General features: G+C 41.8%; 1 pseudogene; it reads left to right on the top strand.

The window, feature by feature from the left end:
- Positions 1-1,253: 1,253 nt before the first annotated feature.
- Positions 1,254-9,580, top strand: LOC148525452 (uncharacterized; annotated as a pseudogene).
- Positions 9,581-16,034: the final 6,454 nt, after the last annotated feature.

Genomic DNA, 16,034 nt, shown 5'->3' with positions numbered 1-16,034 from the left:
TAGAGATGACCAGGTTGAGTTTCCTGGAAACAAAACCCACCTGAACTTGTCTAATCTGAGGAAATCCAAGCCGCTGCTCGGAACTGGTTGCCATTTTCGGATCCAAAAATGAGGTGCAACATCATCTTGGCGGCATTATATCTCGCAAATTTTGGATTCTTTATAAGGACCTGATTCAGCTTGGATCGCTATTGCGATCATAGCTGCGATAACACACACAGTACAAATGTGATAGTATGCTAAATCATTGCGATCGAAATGCCACTGCAGCAGTACACAAGGATACCCACTTTAACTTACACACATCTGTAATACTTAGCAAGGCTATGAAAACATTGGTACAATCGAGTACCATCGCAGCCTCACGCACACTTGCACAAGGTCTGACCTTACTCGGAAATTGCTAATTTCAGTGCATGCTATCAGGCCTCAGGCAGCACAGGGCATTGCAGTGGATAATTTGTGCATACCCTTGAAAAGGCGTGCGAATGCAATGGCACACCTGCGTTTCTCCGACCACCCCCCCATAACCACCCACAAATGGCACTTCCTGTCAATCACTCTGCAATGGGTCGACATAGCCTCTGTGATTGCAGTCCCGGTTGCAATAGCTAGTTCACACGAATGCACTGCGATCCATACACATGCGCTGAAAGCAACAATCGGTCGATTGTGTATATACAGTATTAGCAACTGTGATCCAAGCTGAATAAGCAGTGATTCAGCATAATTTTTCAGAGGACTGGGGGAGGGGAAGGAGGGTAAGCTAGGCTAGGATAACTTATACCCCTTCTACACCAACCGAATAACCTGGGTTATTGCCGGGTCGATCCGGGTCGATGCTCTGTGTGAACGGCTTCCAGAAAAATATCCCGGGTTGATTTACCCGGGAATCTTACTCGGGTTGAGAGCAGGGTTGAAAACGGGTTGTTCCCGTGTAATGCGGCAGTGTGAACGGGTGCTACCCAGATTATTTGACCCGGCTACATTCTGCTATTAGCTGATTGGAGCTTCTGGGGCGCTGGCAGATGATGTCATTTGTCAGGGCCCTGCAGAGAGACACACACACAGCCATTACTTACCTGCCTAACCACCTGCACCACAGCCTGACCAACTCCCACAAAACGCAGGCTGATACCCATGCTGCCACAGTCAGAACTGTAGCCTGCACCACAGCCTGACCAGCAGCTCCAAACGCAGGCTGATACACAGCCATAACAGCAGCCTGAGCCACACCCTGTTACTACAGCAGCATGTGTGCTGCCACAAACTGGACCGATGCCGATATCTGAGAGCTACTGCTCATCAGGGTGGAGGAAGAAATTAAACACCAGATGACTGGCACAGTTAAAGATGCAGTAGTGTACCACAATACAGCCCAGATGCTGGAGTCCCGAGGGATAAAACGCATGCAGCAGCAAGTGGTAAATAAATTGAAGGCCTTGCGTAAGCAGTTCACTAAAGTGCACAATCATAGCGGCAACAAAAGTGGTGCAGGCCGCAAGGAATGGGTGCATTACCAATTGTGCTACAGCGCTTTTGGAAATACAGCGCTTTCAAACCCCATAGCACTGTCCTACTCAATTGCGCCATCCTGCTCCAGCCAGCAGGAGGATAGTCAAGAGGTACCAGCTACACAGGTTATCCTGCCGTCCTCACAATGTAGACCAACATCACTGCTCCTACTGACCGATGAGCCTGGAGAAGGTAGTGGGATGGATTCATCTGTGAATGCTGACAGTATCGCTTCCACCATAGATGAGGTAGTTGAGACAAGCTCAGAGACTGCGCTCCCTAAAAAGACCCCTCCGCTTCGCGCTAATAAGTATTTAAAAAAATAAAAACACCCACATTACACACACACACACACACACACACACACACACACACACACACACACACTACATTCACTTAAATCCAAATGGTAACTGTTGCAGAGTGCTGCTAGCGTGCAGGTAGATAGAAGGCCACAAGCACATGTACGCAAACACCAATGCTATCTTTATGTCAGCTCAGTGCATATTATATATTTTTTTTTTGTTTCTCCCCTTTGCAGTCTATAAAGTGCCGCCCAAAAAGAAGAAGCTCAACAGGTCGGAGCAAGCGGCTAGAGTGATGACTTCTGTGATCGTGGAGCATCTCCGTGAATTGGATGCCGACATTCAGAGGCAGGAGGATGCTAGATTGGATCAGTTTCTAGAGTCCGAAAGGCAAATGCAGCAGTCATTTATGAGACAATTAATGGATATGCAGGACAGACAGATGCCTTTTTGAGAGCGCACATTTGCTCGTAGTTTTCCCAACCAAAAACACCCTTTACCACAGGCCCCAGTGTACCCAGAACACAGATTTGGGCAGTGCAATATGGGGCCCAATTATTACAACCCTAGCACTAACCCTAACACAACACAAGCAAACCAAGAGTCACCACAGTATACAGTGTATAGGCAATTGCCGTAAACATGGCCATTTTAAATATTTTATTGTTGTACCAACCGGAACATGCTCTATTTTAGTTTTGTTTTTTATATTGTGTGGCTAAAATTATAATGTTTATTGTGTGAAGGCACTTTTCATTTTTTTATAACTTTTATAGTGTATTGTTTTGACCGCAGGGATCTATAAGGCACTTTTCTTTTATACTGGGCATACGATGCTTGACATATGTTTTATACTGTTTTTATACTTTTGCAACAATCTGAGATTGTGTTAAAACTGTTCTATTAAAAAACACAATATATGCACATGGTTAAGGTAAAAAAAGAAAAACTTTACAACCAAATAAACCAAAAACATGTTTGGAATATGAAATTTTGCCTTTTTATTTTAAACCAATAAGGGAATGTTTGTTGCAATGGTGACCCGGATGAGCTCGGCGCTGTCCTCATGCTCCCCCACGTAGCATACTGCATCACTTGTAATGCCCCCCACCTCAGTGTCCTGCACATTCCACATGGGAAGGAAGTGGTCTTTTTGAATTTCACAAATGTTATGAAGTATGCAGCAGGCTGCTACTACATGGGGCATGATTTTTAGGTCCACATCATTCATCTTCATGAGACAGCGCCAATGTCCTTTTAAACGTCCAAAAGCATTTTCCACAGCCATCCTGGCAGAGCTAAGGCTGTGAGTGTAGGTGACCTTTTCCGGGGACAACTGTACATGTTGTGTATAACCCTTCATTAGCCAATGCTTCAAAGGATATGCTGCATCGCCAAAGATGTGGACCGGGACCTCCATGCTATCTACGGTCACCGATTTCTGTTAAAAAATAATATGGTCACGATAATGAGAAGTGGCATAGATGTATTCACATGGTGGTCAAGTAGGCTTCCAAAATTTAATGTATTTTACAGGACAATATATGTGTTGGCAAATACTTTGGAATATCATGCATTCCGCACCATTTCACACTTAATATTTTGCTAAAGCACATAAGTATAGTGGATATAAAGAGAAAAAAGAACCATATATTCTTACCTCTCTAGGGAAAAGCCATCCAACTTTTCCTCTGCAATGTTGTACAACTCCGAGTTGGCTAGTACTCTGGCGTCATGTGCCCGTACAGGCCACCCTATGAAAACATCTGTGAAACTAAAAAAAAAAAAAAAAAATTAGTATTCTACCAACAAAAAACATAAAATAAAAGTAGATATGAAAGAATAATTAGTACAAATTTACTTACCAGTATCGGTGGTTCACAACAGCTTGAAGAATAATGGAATGCCACCCTTTCCGATTATAATAATCCACAGGGTTTTCATGGGGGGCGATGATGGGAATGTGGGTCCCGTCTATGGCACCAGCACACTGCGGATACCCACGCCTGAGGAAGCCTTGGATGGTTTCATCTAGGTGCTGTCCTTCTGGCAAGGAGATAAAGCACTGGTACAGGATATCCACTAATGCCCGCGTCACCTGGTAAATGATCTTGCAGACTGTGCCAATCCCAACACCAAATAGACAGGAGAGTGTGCGGTACTCTCCGGGGGTAGCATACCACCAGAGGGCAATGGCTAATCTCCTGATTGGGGTGATGGGCTTTCGATAGTTGGTGGTCTGCATCATCAGTGCTGGTGCCAGTAATTCCAATATATAATAAAAGGTGGCACGCGACATCCGAAAGTGTTCCAGCCACTGCTCCACTTGGAAAGCTTCTATAGTCAGCATGAAAGCTTCTCTATGGTGGCGGTCTCTGGCCCAAATTCTTCTATTTCTCATCATGGTCAATCTCATCATGGTGGTGATGATGGCTGATATCAGTGCTCTCCTCCTGCGCAAATATTGACGTCGAAATCTGGCCCTCTCAGCCAAGAATTGCGCTCTACTCCTCGAACCCTGCACAAGGTGCCACATCATAAGAAGCTGCATCCAATTCTCTGTTGCTGAAATCAGCAGAAGGCTGAAAACAGTGACGAAATCGGGAATACCCACAAGTGCTCCGTCTGCCATCATTGCTGAAATGTTGTAAGCAGTCCCCACCCCTCTCTTTTGTTGCCTTTTGTGACCTCATCTTTGTCAGCCCTTAAAAAAGTCAATTTTTAATGAAATCTATAGTGAAAAGCAGGGATTACCCGGGTTCAGTGAAAACGGGGCAAACCTGGGAATAACCCGGGTCGATTTGCAGTGTAAACGGGGTCTGAAGCCGAGTTCGACCCGGGATTGACCAGTGTTCAAATTCCATGGTCAGTCTCGAGATTTTGGTGTAAAAGGGGTATTAGTTAGTTAGCTTATACCTCTTTCAGATAGAAAATGGAATTACTGGGTAAATTACTTTTACCTGGTAAATTGCAGATCAACACAGGTTTTTTTCTGTGTGAAAGGGTCAACTCGGGTTGAAATTCCTAGGATTTCGACCCAGGCATTTACCAGGGTCGGACACCAGGGAATTTCAACCCAGGTTGACCCTTTCACACAGAAGAAATGCCCATGTTATTCAGCAAATGACCAGGACACAAATGCCAGGTAGAAGCCAGGATTTCTGTCTGAAAGTGGTATCAGCTTAGTCCAATGACAATCTAATACCCCTTTTACACCAGATCTAAAACCCAAGTTATTGCAGGGTTAATCTGGGTTGCTTCTGGGTGTAAAAGGGAACAGGGTTGGATTCCCGGGTCATGTGACCCGGCAATCCAATCCAGGTAATATGCGGGGCTTAACGCGAGAACAACCTGTAAAACCCTGCAGTGTGAACTCCGCATGCCTGCCGATTGGTCAGCTTCAGTGGCACTTGGAGATGACATCATCTCCAAGCATCCACTTCGTTACCAGAATAGCCCGGTCACTGCTGACATGGCTCCAGCGTGAATGGCGCTGACTCAGGAATATCCTGGGTCAGCGCTGGCTGAGCGCTCACAACCAACTTGATGTTGCCCCACAGCGCATGTGCACGACGGAGTTGGCTAACGACGGGTGCGCCATTGTTAGGGGTCTCGTCGCAGATGGGGCGTGCTGTCGCTGTTGAGTGACAGCTCACCCAATTTGCTGGGCGGGCCGGGGGCGTGCCCGGCCAAACGGAGGCGTTCCAGTCAGATGTCAGTGGGGAACTTCCTGCTCGAACAGAGCAGGAAGCTCCCTGGGGCTTATGAGTGCCCAGACCCTACCCTAGGGTCTGGTCGTAAGCCATGTCGGTCACTAGAGCTGTGGGTGTTAACCCACAGCTTAACAATCGACAAGGAGGCGGCCATTCAGGTTGCAAGCGGCCGCCCTGATTCATAGTGACTGCTTGCATCTAACGACCACCTCTGAATGAGGCCCACTGTCCTTGATGGGCAGTGCCACATTGAGTATCAGCAGGGCCGTAGCTAGGGTAGTGCGGCCAGTGCCATCCCACAGGGCACCAAAGGTTAGGGGGCACTGTTTGGGCCTGTCAAATTTCTGTTTATTATCATTCTTGCTTGTAGCTTCCTCTTATTTCATCCCCAGCATCTCCTGTCCTCTCCTATCTCTTCCCTGGCCCTACCCCATGAAGCCATGGCCCTTTTTTGGGTGCATGTCCCTTTGAAAAATGAGGGGGGCGCCAGTGCTCTTTCTGGCACAGGGCACCAAAAAGTCTAGTTACGGCTCTGAGTGTCAGTAACAGTCCCCTAAGTAATTCTGGCCAAGCTAGTTTTGTGGATAAGCAGTTAGTAAATCATTGCTTGTTTGTTTTTTAAATAGTGCATGGACATAATTTAATATACTGGAATAATCTTTAATATTGTTGTATATGTAACTTAAAAACTATTTTTTTATTCGGTGATGAAACTTCAGGCTGTAATACAATATATCAGTCAGTAGGTCATGGACCACTGCACAGTATGTCGCAGTCGGTGGGCACATTTTATTTAAAAAAAAATATATTTGCTTATTATGTTTGTGATAAAATTCAGGCTGTGATACTGTTCATGTGAGATATCTCAGTCAGTATTGGTCAGTAGATCAAAGGCCACTATGCGGGGTGTCACAGTCGGTGGACTCGTATATTTTGGTAAGAAAATTTTTTTTTGATTATGATAACATTTAGACCATGATACTAGGCCTGATTCAGCAAGCAATGCAAAGGAGAGAATGCATGCACTTGGCCAATGTTTTTATACTGCGCATGCGTATGCATCGCACTGCGCATGTGCAAACTAGACAGTGTGATCGGGTAAGAATGCAGACTACACGCAGCATGTACGCAAACCACTTCCGATACTGATTGACAGGAAGTGCCATTTGTGGGTGGTGATGGGGGGTGATCGGGAGAACACAGGCGTGCCTGTGTGTTGGGATGCCATTATAGGAGTGTCCATAATTAAGCCAGTGTGGCGATGGATGCAGTGATGAGACTCCATGCACACAGGAAGTTGCCAAGATCCTGTGCGAGGTCTGGTCAGTCACTATTATGCAAATGAGGTCAATGGTTTTCAATGTTACTGATGTTTATGCTATCTTCTGTACTGATCAGGGTTTGAGTAAAGGGAGATGGGCGGCTTAATATAGGGCTGGGGGGTCTGCATCTTGTCCTGCTGTCTCCATGTGCATGCATTGATTAGCATATTTTTGCAGTGGACAGGTGCATGCGTTCTCTCCTTTGCATTCCTTGCTGAATCAGGCCCACTGTCTATGTGAGATATCACAGTCAGTAGTGGTCAGTAGATAAAAGGCCACTACGTAGAGTGTTGCATGTGTGTCGCAGTCAGTGCACACTTTTTGTGTGAAAAAATTATTTTGTTTGTGATAAAATTCAGGCCATAATACCTAATTCAATTCAAGTATGACAGCAGTCACCTAGTTACACAGTGATCACTGATGCCATAACATCTATGCTGGTATTAGATGTGCATCCAATATCTGCCATTATTGCAGTGCTTTAGACAGTTAATTGAGGTCCTGTGTCCCCGCTACCAAATCTCAGATAGATTCCACTTCACTAGAAAAGCAATTCCCAGCCTGCACAGGGACATTAAAAAAAACTTAGTGTCCTCCAAAATGCCATTGTACCCACTGTACATTTGACCACAGATATCTGGACAAGTGGAACAGGGCAAACTAAAGATTACATGATTGTATCAGCCCACTGGGTGGATATATTGCCTTCAGCAGCACCAACAACAGCATCTAAGAAACAGTAGCTCATTTAGAGGCAGGCTTATCTGTGTATCACCAGTTTCACTAAGAGGCATACCGCTGACAACCATTTAGAGAAACTCAGGGAAGTCATTGCAAAATGGCTTGTATTTGTCATATCTGGTAACGACACCAATATTATGAGAGCATTACAGCTGGGTGAATTCCAACACATCCCATGTTTTGCTCACAGAATCAACTTGGTGTTGCAATTTTTTTTTTAAATGACAAGGTCGTGCAGGAGATGCTCTCTGTGGCCCATAAATATTGGGACATTTTTGCTATTTAGCAGGTGCTGGTAGAAGATTGTAGCACCTGCAAACAGGGCTGCAAGAGCCTCACTGGGCCAAGGTGAAGGGGGCATGGTCTAATCGTGAAAGATGTGGCCATGCCACCTTAAGAAAAAAATGGAAAAAATACTGTTGCCATGCTGGTATTTGGGGGGAGTGCTGTGAACCCCCTCAGCCTAGTGCATATCCAGTGGGGGCATGATCAGGATGATCACTACCCCCCCACAGGCAGTCTTCCTTTGGAGACCAGCACACAGCAGCATGTGCTGAGCTGCTCAGCTGACAGGGAGGAGCGACATTGGACCTGAGTCCCTGCCGGGCCCCTCCAGCAAGCCCAGGCCTAGGCAAATAGTGCATGCCCCCCCTTTCAACACAACTGCCTGACAGAACTGTTTAATTTGCCTGCCACCAGCTTAAGCAATAGTTATTAACAAGGTCTAACTCCACCCTTTATATGCTGCAGTCAATGGAGGAACAGCAAAAAGCCATCCAAAGCTACACAATGACCTATGACATAGGTACCTTACTCAAGCACAATGGAGAATACTTTCTATGTTGTGAAAGGTGCTGAAACTCTTTGAAGTAGTCACCTATGAAGTGAGTTCAGACACTGCCAGTCATGTAATTTCCCTAATTAGAGCTTAAGAAACTGAAAGATGAACTGAAACTAAGCAATTCTGCTAAGTATGATGGACTTGTAGATCAAATCCTTTATTTGCTTTGCCAGGATTCAAGGGTTGTCAGGATCTTCAAATTGGATCAATAAATTTTGGCAACCATGCTTGATACTTGGTTTAGGTCATGTCTTTCTTCCCAATGGACACAGATCTGAAGAAATGCAAAGAGCTCTTTGTGAGCAAATTGTCAGCTCAAGCGGCACGTAATGCAGCAGTGACTCCTCCATCAGTTTCTCCAGCAAATGTGGCTGCCAGTAAAAAACTTTCCCAAAAGACCCACTGGTGATACAGATAAGTCAACACAACATTTTGACATTTGGTTGGGTCTAAAAGAATTGCCTACATTTAATGATACGTCTATCATGACTCCATCTGAAATGGTCACCATTCAAAGAATGGTGGAGATTTATTTTAATGGTAGCATCCAAATAGGCATGTCAGACTGTCTGTTTGACTACTTGCAGAAAAAAGGCTATTTGGAGGCTGGTGGACAAACTGGCTTTGCTCTAGTTGAGCTACCCACCCTCTAGTGCAGGCCTGGCTCCATCTGAAATGGTCACCATTCAAAGAATGGTGGAGATTTATTTTAATGGTAGCATCCAAATAGGCATGTCAGACTGTCTGTTTGACTACTTGCAGAAAAAAGGCTATTTGGAGGCTGGTGGGCAAACTGGCTTTGCTCTAGTTGAGCTACCCACCCTCTAGTGCAGGCCTGGCCAGCTGTTGTGAAACTAGAAGTCCCAGCATGCTTTTCCATCTTATCTGTGGGGAGGTTTGCTGGAACTTTGTCTCACAACAGCTGGAGAGCCACAGGTTGGCAAAGCCTGCTCTAGTGTGTACTCTGAAAGAGCTTTCAACACAGCTGGGTACCTTGTTAATGATTGGAATAGGAGGCTTCTTCCTCAAAATGAGGAAAAGATAAAATTCATCAAAAAGAATTTCCAATTAAAGGAAAACCTTTTCCCGCCAATTACGTCCAAACAATACAGAGGCACCTGTATTAGTGGATTCCAGAAGTGACAAATTAATATTGTGTGCAGATAATGTACACACTGATGAGAGTGAGGAATTGGATGATGATGGCAAGAACTTCTTGCCTCCGTAGAGCCAGTTTGTGTATGTCAGCTGCCCACTGGTAGCTTGTTTTGTGGGGGCCCAAACAGATCAATCACTTTAGCTACAAGTGTCAATCCCTGTTGCTTAAGTGTTTGTTTTATTAAACTATGCATGTCCCTTACATGTCCTGTTAATCATATACAACATAAGGTTGAGCAGGAGGGCCCAAGGACAATTCCATCTTGCATCTTTTTACCTTGCATTATGTGCAGTTTGGAATATTGCTGTCTTTTTTGTGTAGATGACAAACTTTATTTTAGTTTCCTAAACTGCCATACTGTCTGCCACTGCAGTACCACTCTTATCTCCTAGATGTGCCATGATGGAAGTTGCACAGCCACAGCTGCTGAAATCTTCTACTGTACATGCAGTTGATGAATCCCAAAAATGCCACTTTCAATTTTTTAAATTCTGAACCACCACCTTAATTGGGTGGGCAAAACATGGTAGATTTTAAAATGTACCCAGTTTTTTTTTAACTGCCCCCCCCCCAAACTTTTTGTTCCAGGACCCTGGTGAATTGACAGGCTGTTATAATAATAGTTCAGCTTAATAAACACCTGTCTCCTTTATATGTAGGTGACTCTAAGCAGAATAATTGGTTAATGTAGATGGTGGATGTCATGCAAGAGACAAGACATATGAGCAGCAACATCTTCCTGCCAGGATGTGTGCAATAAAGTGCAAATACATTTAATACAAAAGTTAAATGTGTATATTGGTTACATACATATATACTGTATATAAATTTGTTACCTGAGGCACTCCACCCATTGCTGACAAACAACTTCCAGCATGTCTGGCAAACAGCATGAATGCTGCAAGTTGTAGTTCAGCCAGAGAGCTACAGGCTGCTTTCCTCTAATGTAAACAACAAGTCTTGGTCCCCTTATTCCCAACAACATCCCTGTCATGCTCAGGCTAAGGTGATTCTCTGCCATAAAATTGGGAGATGTGGACCCAGGTTGAAGAAGGAACAGGAGGCGAGGGGCCTGGTTTAGTGTCTTCCTCATCCACCAGTACCAGATGTTGGTGAAACCTGACCAAAGGTGCAGAGTTTAACCTACTGGGAGGTGTTCACCAGTGACCTCCTCCAAGCAGGATTTGGGCTTAAGCTGCACCCAGTAGGCAGGTCATTGCCCTTTGGTCAGGTATCTGGCACAAGTGGGAAAAAATGGAAGAACACTACCACAGGACAAGAACAGGAGAAAGATATTGAAAAATTGTCCTGAAATGGTGTACAGTGAACACACAAATGGTTTCAGTAGCAATGCTGGCACAGGAGGTGGTACTTGGATTTTGTACTGTATACACTCTAATAGCTCCAGATGCAGAGCTGTCACTGGAGAATGAAATAGGAGATGGTACTTGAATAATGTACTTCGTACATGCCATGTGGCTTTAGATGCAGCACTGACACAGAAGACTGGTATCACGACATGGTACTTGAATAGTGTACCAAGTATACATACATCGCAGAGATAGCACAGAAGATGACCCTTAATGGAATGTACTCAGAAGATTTTCTGAGTACACACACCATGGAAACACTAGGAACAAGTTTTTAGAAGGAACGAGCTTGGAACCTGGAGCACTGCAATAGCAAATTAACACTAAAAGTAACAATGTCATGCAGGCAACTTCCTGTTGTCCAGAGCTCGGTATATATACCCTAAGGTAGCTGTCCATTGTAGGACACTATTAGCTGACAGCAACCAATGCTACCTTTGGGTAAAGGGTTAGTCAGACTACCATGGCTGCATCCATGACAGCAACCACAGAAACCACTTAATGGAGCAAGCATATGGATGTCCTAGTGGATCGCAGGTATAATTTTCAAAGCGCCACTCGCCACCGCACCTGGTGTTTGACCGCTCTAGAGATCAGTGGAAGCCAGCACTGAGGTAAGTAATGGCTGATGCTAGGCCACAACCTGACACTCCATGAGCACAAAGTAAATGTCTGTTTTACAGTGTGTACTATTTAGCAGCTCCACAAGCAAATTCGCTACATTGCTATAGATGTAAAACAAATACAGCGTATATGAGCTGAATCAATATTCCTTAAGGAAGTGGCACAAAATGGCTGCCCTCACTGTGTGTTAGTGACAGATGCTCTGCAGATGTCACTTAGGTGATCAGGTTTTAGGTGGTTGGTTCACATAGGATTGGACACAAGTTGGCTTCAGTGATCCTGCTTCCATATACGTCCCAAGCATCTCTGTGTGATGGTGCAGACACTGCATAATATCTTATGACAAACTATCTATGCTCGAATAGCGAACCTTCTCCAGATCAAAGATGTCCTTCAGGAAAATAAGAACTTCTTCAGATTAAAAAAATTAAATAAATGTATAAACTAATCAATTATTCCTTCCTTTCCCTGCTTTCAACTACTCCGTAAACAGAGTCCATCTCCCTTGAGCCTCTGATCCAGTTATTGATTAATGAAAGCATTCTTGCTTTCTTTCTATGGGGTTGTATAGTTTATAAAACTGCAATACTGTCTGCAACTGCAATGTCACTCTGTTTCCTAGATGTGCCATGTTGGAAGCTGAACTGCCACATGTTTGTGATGCCCACTGCTGTCACTTAGCTTAGTCAGCAAGCAAGCTCAGTGCAACCTTTTGGCCTATCAAGGATCAAATCAATATTGTGAGCTATGAGGTGGCTTGGAAATAAATGTTATTGAGGTTAATAGTAATGTAGGAACAAAAACCGAAACAAGTTATGTGATTTGAGCAGTTTTTATATTTTTTTAGAAGAACCACAGATTCAAAACCAAAATACTCAAGGGCAGTTTTGGCAAACCAAATCCAGATCCAAAACATGAAGGAGATACAGATCCAAAACCAAAAACCAAAATTTGGGGGTCGGCACACATCTCTAATACTAATTACAATAATATTTTTTTGCAGTCAGTTTTTAAAGACATATGTTTTATTTTATTTCATCTTTACATTAGGACAAATTGGTCCAATATTAATAATTTATCACTTTTTATTACCTGAAAGCAAACAACATTAAGACTGGAGTGAGTTAAACCTATGTATTCCTCTATCTGGTCTATATGACTAATGTATCCATGTTCAACAATTAAATAGATAGTATGAATCCTGGGAGAGGATGCTTATATAAAGCCGGATAACAAACATTAAAGCAACAATACAATTGGGAATTATTAAGAGAACAGATGCTCTCAACAGCCTTATAATACTGGTAGTATCTGTATTATTATTATTATTATTATTATTATTATTATTATTATTATTATTATTATTTTTGCTACTTTTGAAAATGTATTAGCCAGCAACTACTTAGTATTTATATCGAATCTTAATTAAATACACTTCTCTCTATTAGTTTTTATTTTAACTTTTTGCAATGCTCTCAAGCTCTCATATTTACTGAAATAAAAATGAAGAAAGATAAAAAAGGAAATGATCAAAAGTGAATAATACTGTAAGTATGCACTATTCATATTGTAATATTGTATGCATGTGATGTAAATTACATTGAGTAATGGAGTAAAATAGCATGAATATATTGTACTATATGACAGCCATCTGCATCATTTTATAAAAAAAAATGGTTCAACCTGAACAACAAAGTACAGTTATCAGTTGTGGATAAAAACTATATACACAAGTTTTAAATTCCTATTTAATGTATTAAGCTATTAAATTAATTATACTTTTGTTGCAAGCATCGCAAAAAATGTAATACAATTTAAAATACTGTATGTATAAATCTTCTATACACAATAGAATGTTTTGCAATCACTGATCAAATCTTGAAGAAAAATTAATGTTAATACATACATTGCACTTTTTGCATTTGTACGTATGTTTGCTCCTATAATTGGTTTTCCATCTGTGTAAATATTATATATGTTATTACCATTGATTATTAATATTCTGAATATCATAGGGTGCTACCTCTGAAAATTATGGCATTCTCATCTGTAGACAAAGAAAAATTTTAGCTATACAATTGCTTTTTAAGATGGAAATCACAAATATAATCTTTATTTCTTGTATTTAAGAGAATAAGGATAATGTAAACATGATTAAAAAAAATATATGAACATTTTAGAAAGCGCTTCATGAATGAAAAGAAAAATAGCAATTTAGCAAAGTTGGAAAACTATTGATTACATTTCTCTATATCATCTAAATCTTCTTTTTCTTGATTCATCAACTTCTATTTTTTTATCCTGATATAAGAGATGACATACTTACAATTTTAATGTATATGAACTAGAGGTTAAAATGTGTATTTATTTGTGTGGTTACCTTGTGCCCCACTATTGGATAATTCTTCTTTCTTTGTCTGTCCTATGAAAGTAAATTAACTCAGCAAATTGAGCCACAGTCATCAATATGCCCAGATTTTGTTGTAGGTAATATTGAGAAGCAGGTACAGTAATTCTAATAATTTGTCATTTCTGTATCAGTTGTTTCTTATTGTATATTAAATGAACTATAAGATAAGACAAAATATGGTCCAAAATGGGGCATCGCTTGGTTGCAAAGTGGTTAAAAATGCAAGGAGCCATTAAGGGTCTGAGTTGCACTCCGAGACTTTTAATGTCCTCAACAACTAAATATTTTATAGATTCTATTGTATGACAGGTTTATTAAAATGATGTTTGACCCATAAGGTCCTAGTTAATATATGTGGCCCTAATTACTAATACCTCCATAGAATCACTGATATACCATATACTGTGTATTAACCATTTACACTAGGAGAGATTGGGCATTCTGGATTTAAACATGTTCTCCATAACTGCATAGAGTCACACTTGCTTTGCAGTATAAGGGTTAAAAATAACCTCTGTGGAGAGGTTGGATGTGTGCACATATTGTGATGGCACCTGTACCCACTAATCAACAACAACATTTAAATAATGTCTGTGATAGTGGGAGACTCTTTCATTCCTACAATCCTTTTATAGTAAAAAAAATGCAGCCTTTTTGCAATTACAGTACTTTATGGAAAGTACTGTGAAATCCAAAAACTATTGTTCATCTGTGTTATAAACAAACCAATAATATCTTCTGAAAATTAATAGTTTTCAAAAAAGAAAAGAATGATTTTTGACACACATTAACAATATAATTCCCTTATTTACATAGAGCTTTTCTCCCAATAGGACTAAGAGCACTTTACATATTTGTAGTGTAAACACACACAGAACACTATGATTGGTAGCGTACCAAAACTTTCTTTAAATTTGGCATCTTATGCCCATATTCAATTTGAGGCGAAATGTCGGAATGTCGGAACTGGATCATTTATCACCGATGACGTCATGTTCTCCTATTTCAAATATCCCAGTATTCAATTACATTGACTTTTAGCCAATGCAAAAAGAAAATGTAAAAAAACGGGGATAATTATTCGCCTGCCTTTAGCAGGTGAGAAAAAGTGCAGAATTGGGATTTAGGGGTGTAGGGTAAAAAAAAAATAGCCTGCAGCCTTCATTATGTCCCCTTAGAATAAACTGTGTCAACAACAATTAAAAATACCCTTAAAAATTTTGGGGTAAAAAAAAAAAGGTGAACAGTGTTTAAAAATAGCGAAATAGGTTCAGGGGTGTTCTGCAAGTATGTGGCAGGTATTTTCTAGAATTGGCTATTAGCGGCAAGTTAATTTTTGCAGAATTTTTAAAAAATTAGTTTAGGGACTTAAAAATATGCAAGTATCCATTTTCATGTACCCCAAATTTGATGGGACCACTTTTAAAAATGAAAAAAAAAGCTAAGTGCTCTTCTGCATCACTTCTTCAAAGTCGGGGAAAAACACCTGCAGCGGCTATTTAAAAACCCAACTTTCTTCTGCAGGCAAAAATGGGGGTACCCATAGTGATCCCTCAGGTCTGGACATCTTTAGGGAGGTCCTACAATTATTTCCCGAAAATTCCCATATTTCTCTGCCGATCAAAGTTTCACCTGTTCCCGATTTCACCTACTTTAGAATTGAATATGGGGAATAGCGGGCACGTGCGTGAAGCAGCCGTCTTGGGCACATTACGTAGGATTACCCTGGGTGGAATAGGTTATGCCTAGAAGAGATGACATAAAATGGGTGGTTGCAGCATCCAGATGCTAGGAGTAGGGTCCCAACATAATAGTCAGGTCCATGTATTTTTCATCCTATCCACAAGTGTACCAGGTGAAGCAACCATGGTGGGTGCACTACGAACGTTGCACTGTGGGTGATAAACTATACAAGGACCCAAGGAATATATGGGAAAACTGATATACCCTTTGTGAATAGATCTACATGAAGTACATCCTACCCATGGAGGATGCACTTCAGTGGATGTATAGCACACCAGTATACCATACATT

The sequence above is a fragment of the Taudactylus pleione genome, unplaced genomic scaffold (genome assembly GCF_031769625.1).
Source record: "Taudactylus pleione unplaced genomic scaffold, aTauple2 ptg000108l, whole genome shotgun sequence".
Lineage (NCBI taxonomy): Eukaryota > Metazoa > Chordata > Amphibia > Anura > Myobatrachidae > Taudactylus > Taudactylus pleione.
Note: the sequence above shows the minus strand (reverse complement) of the source record. Positions and strands in the feature narration are given on the sequence as shown.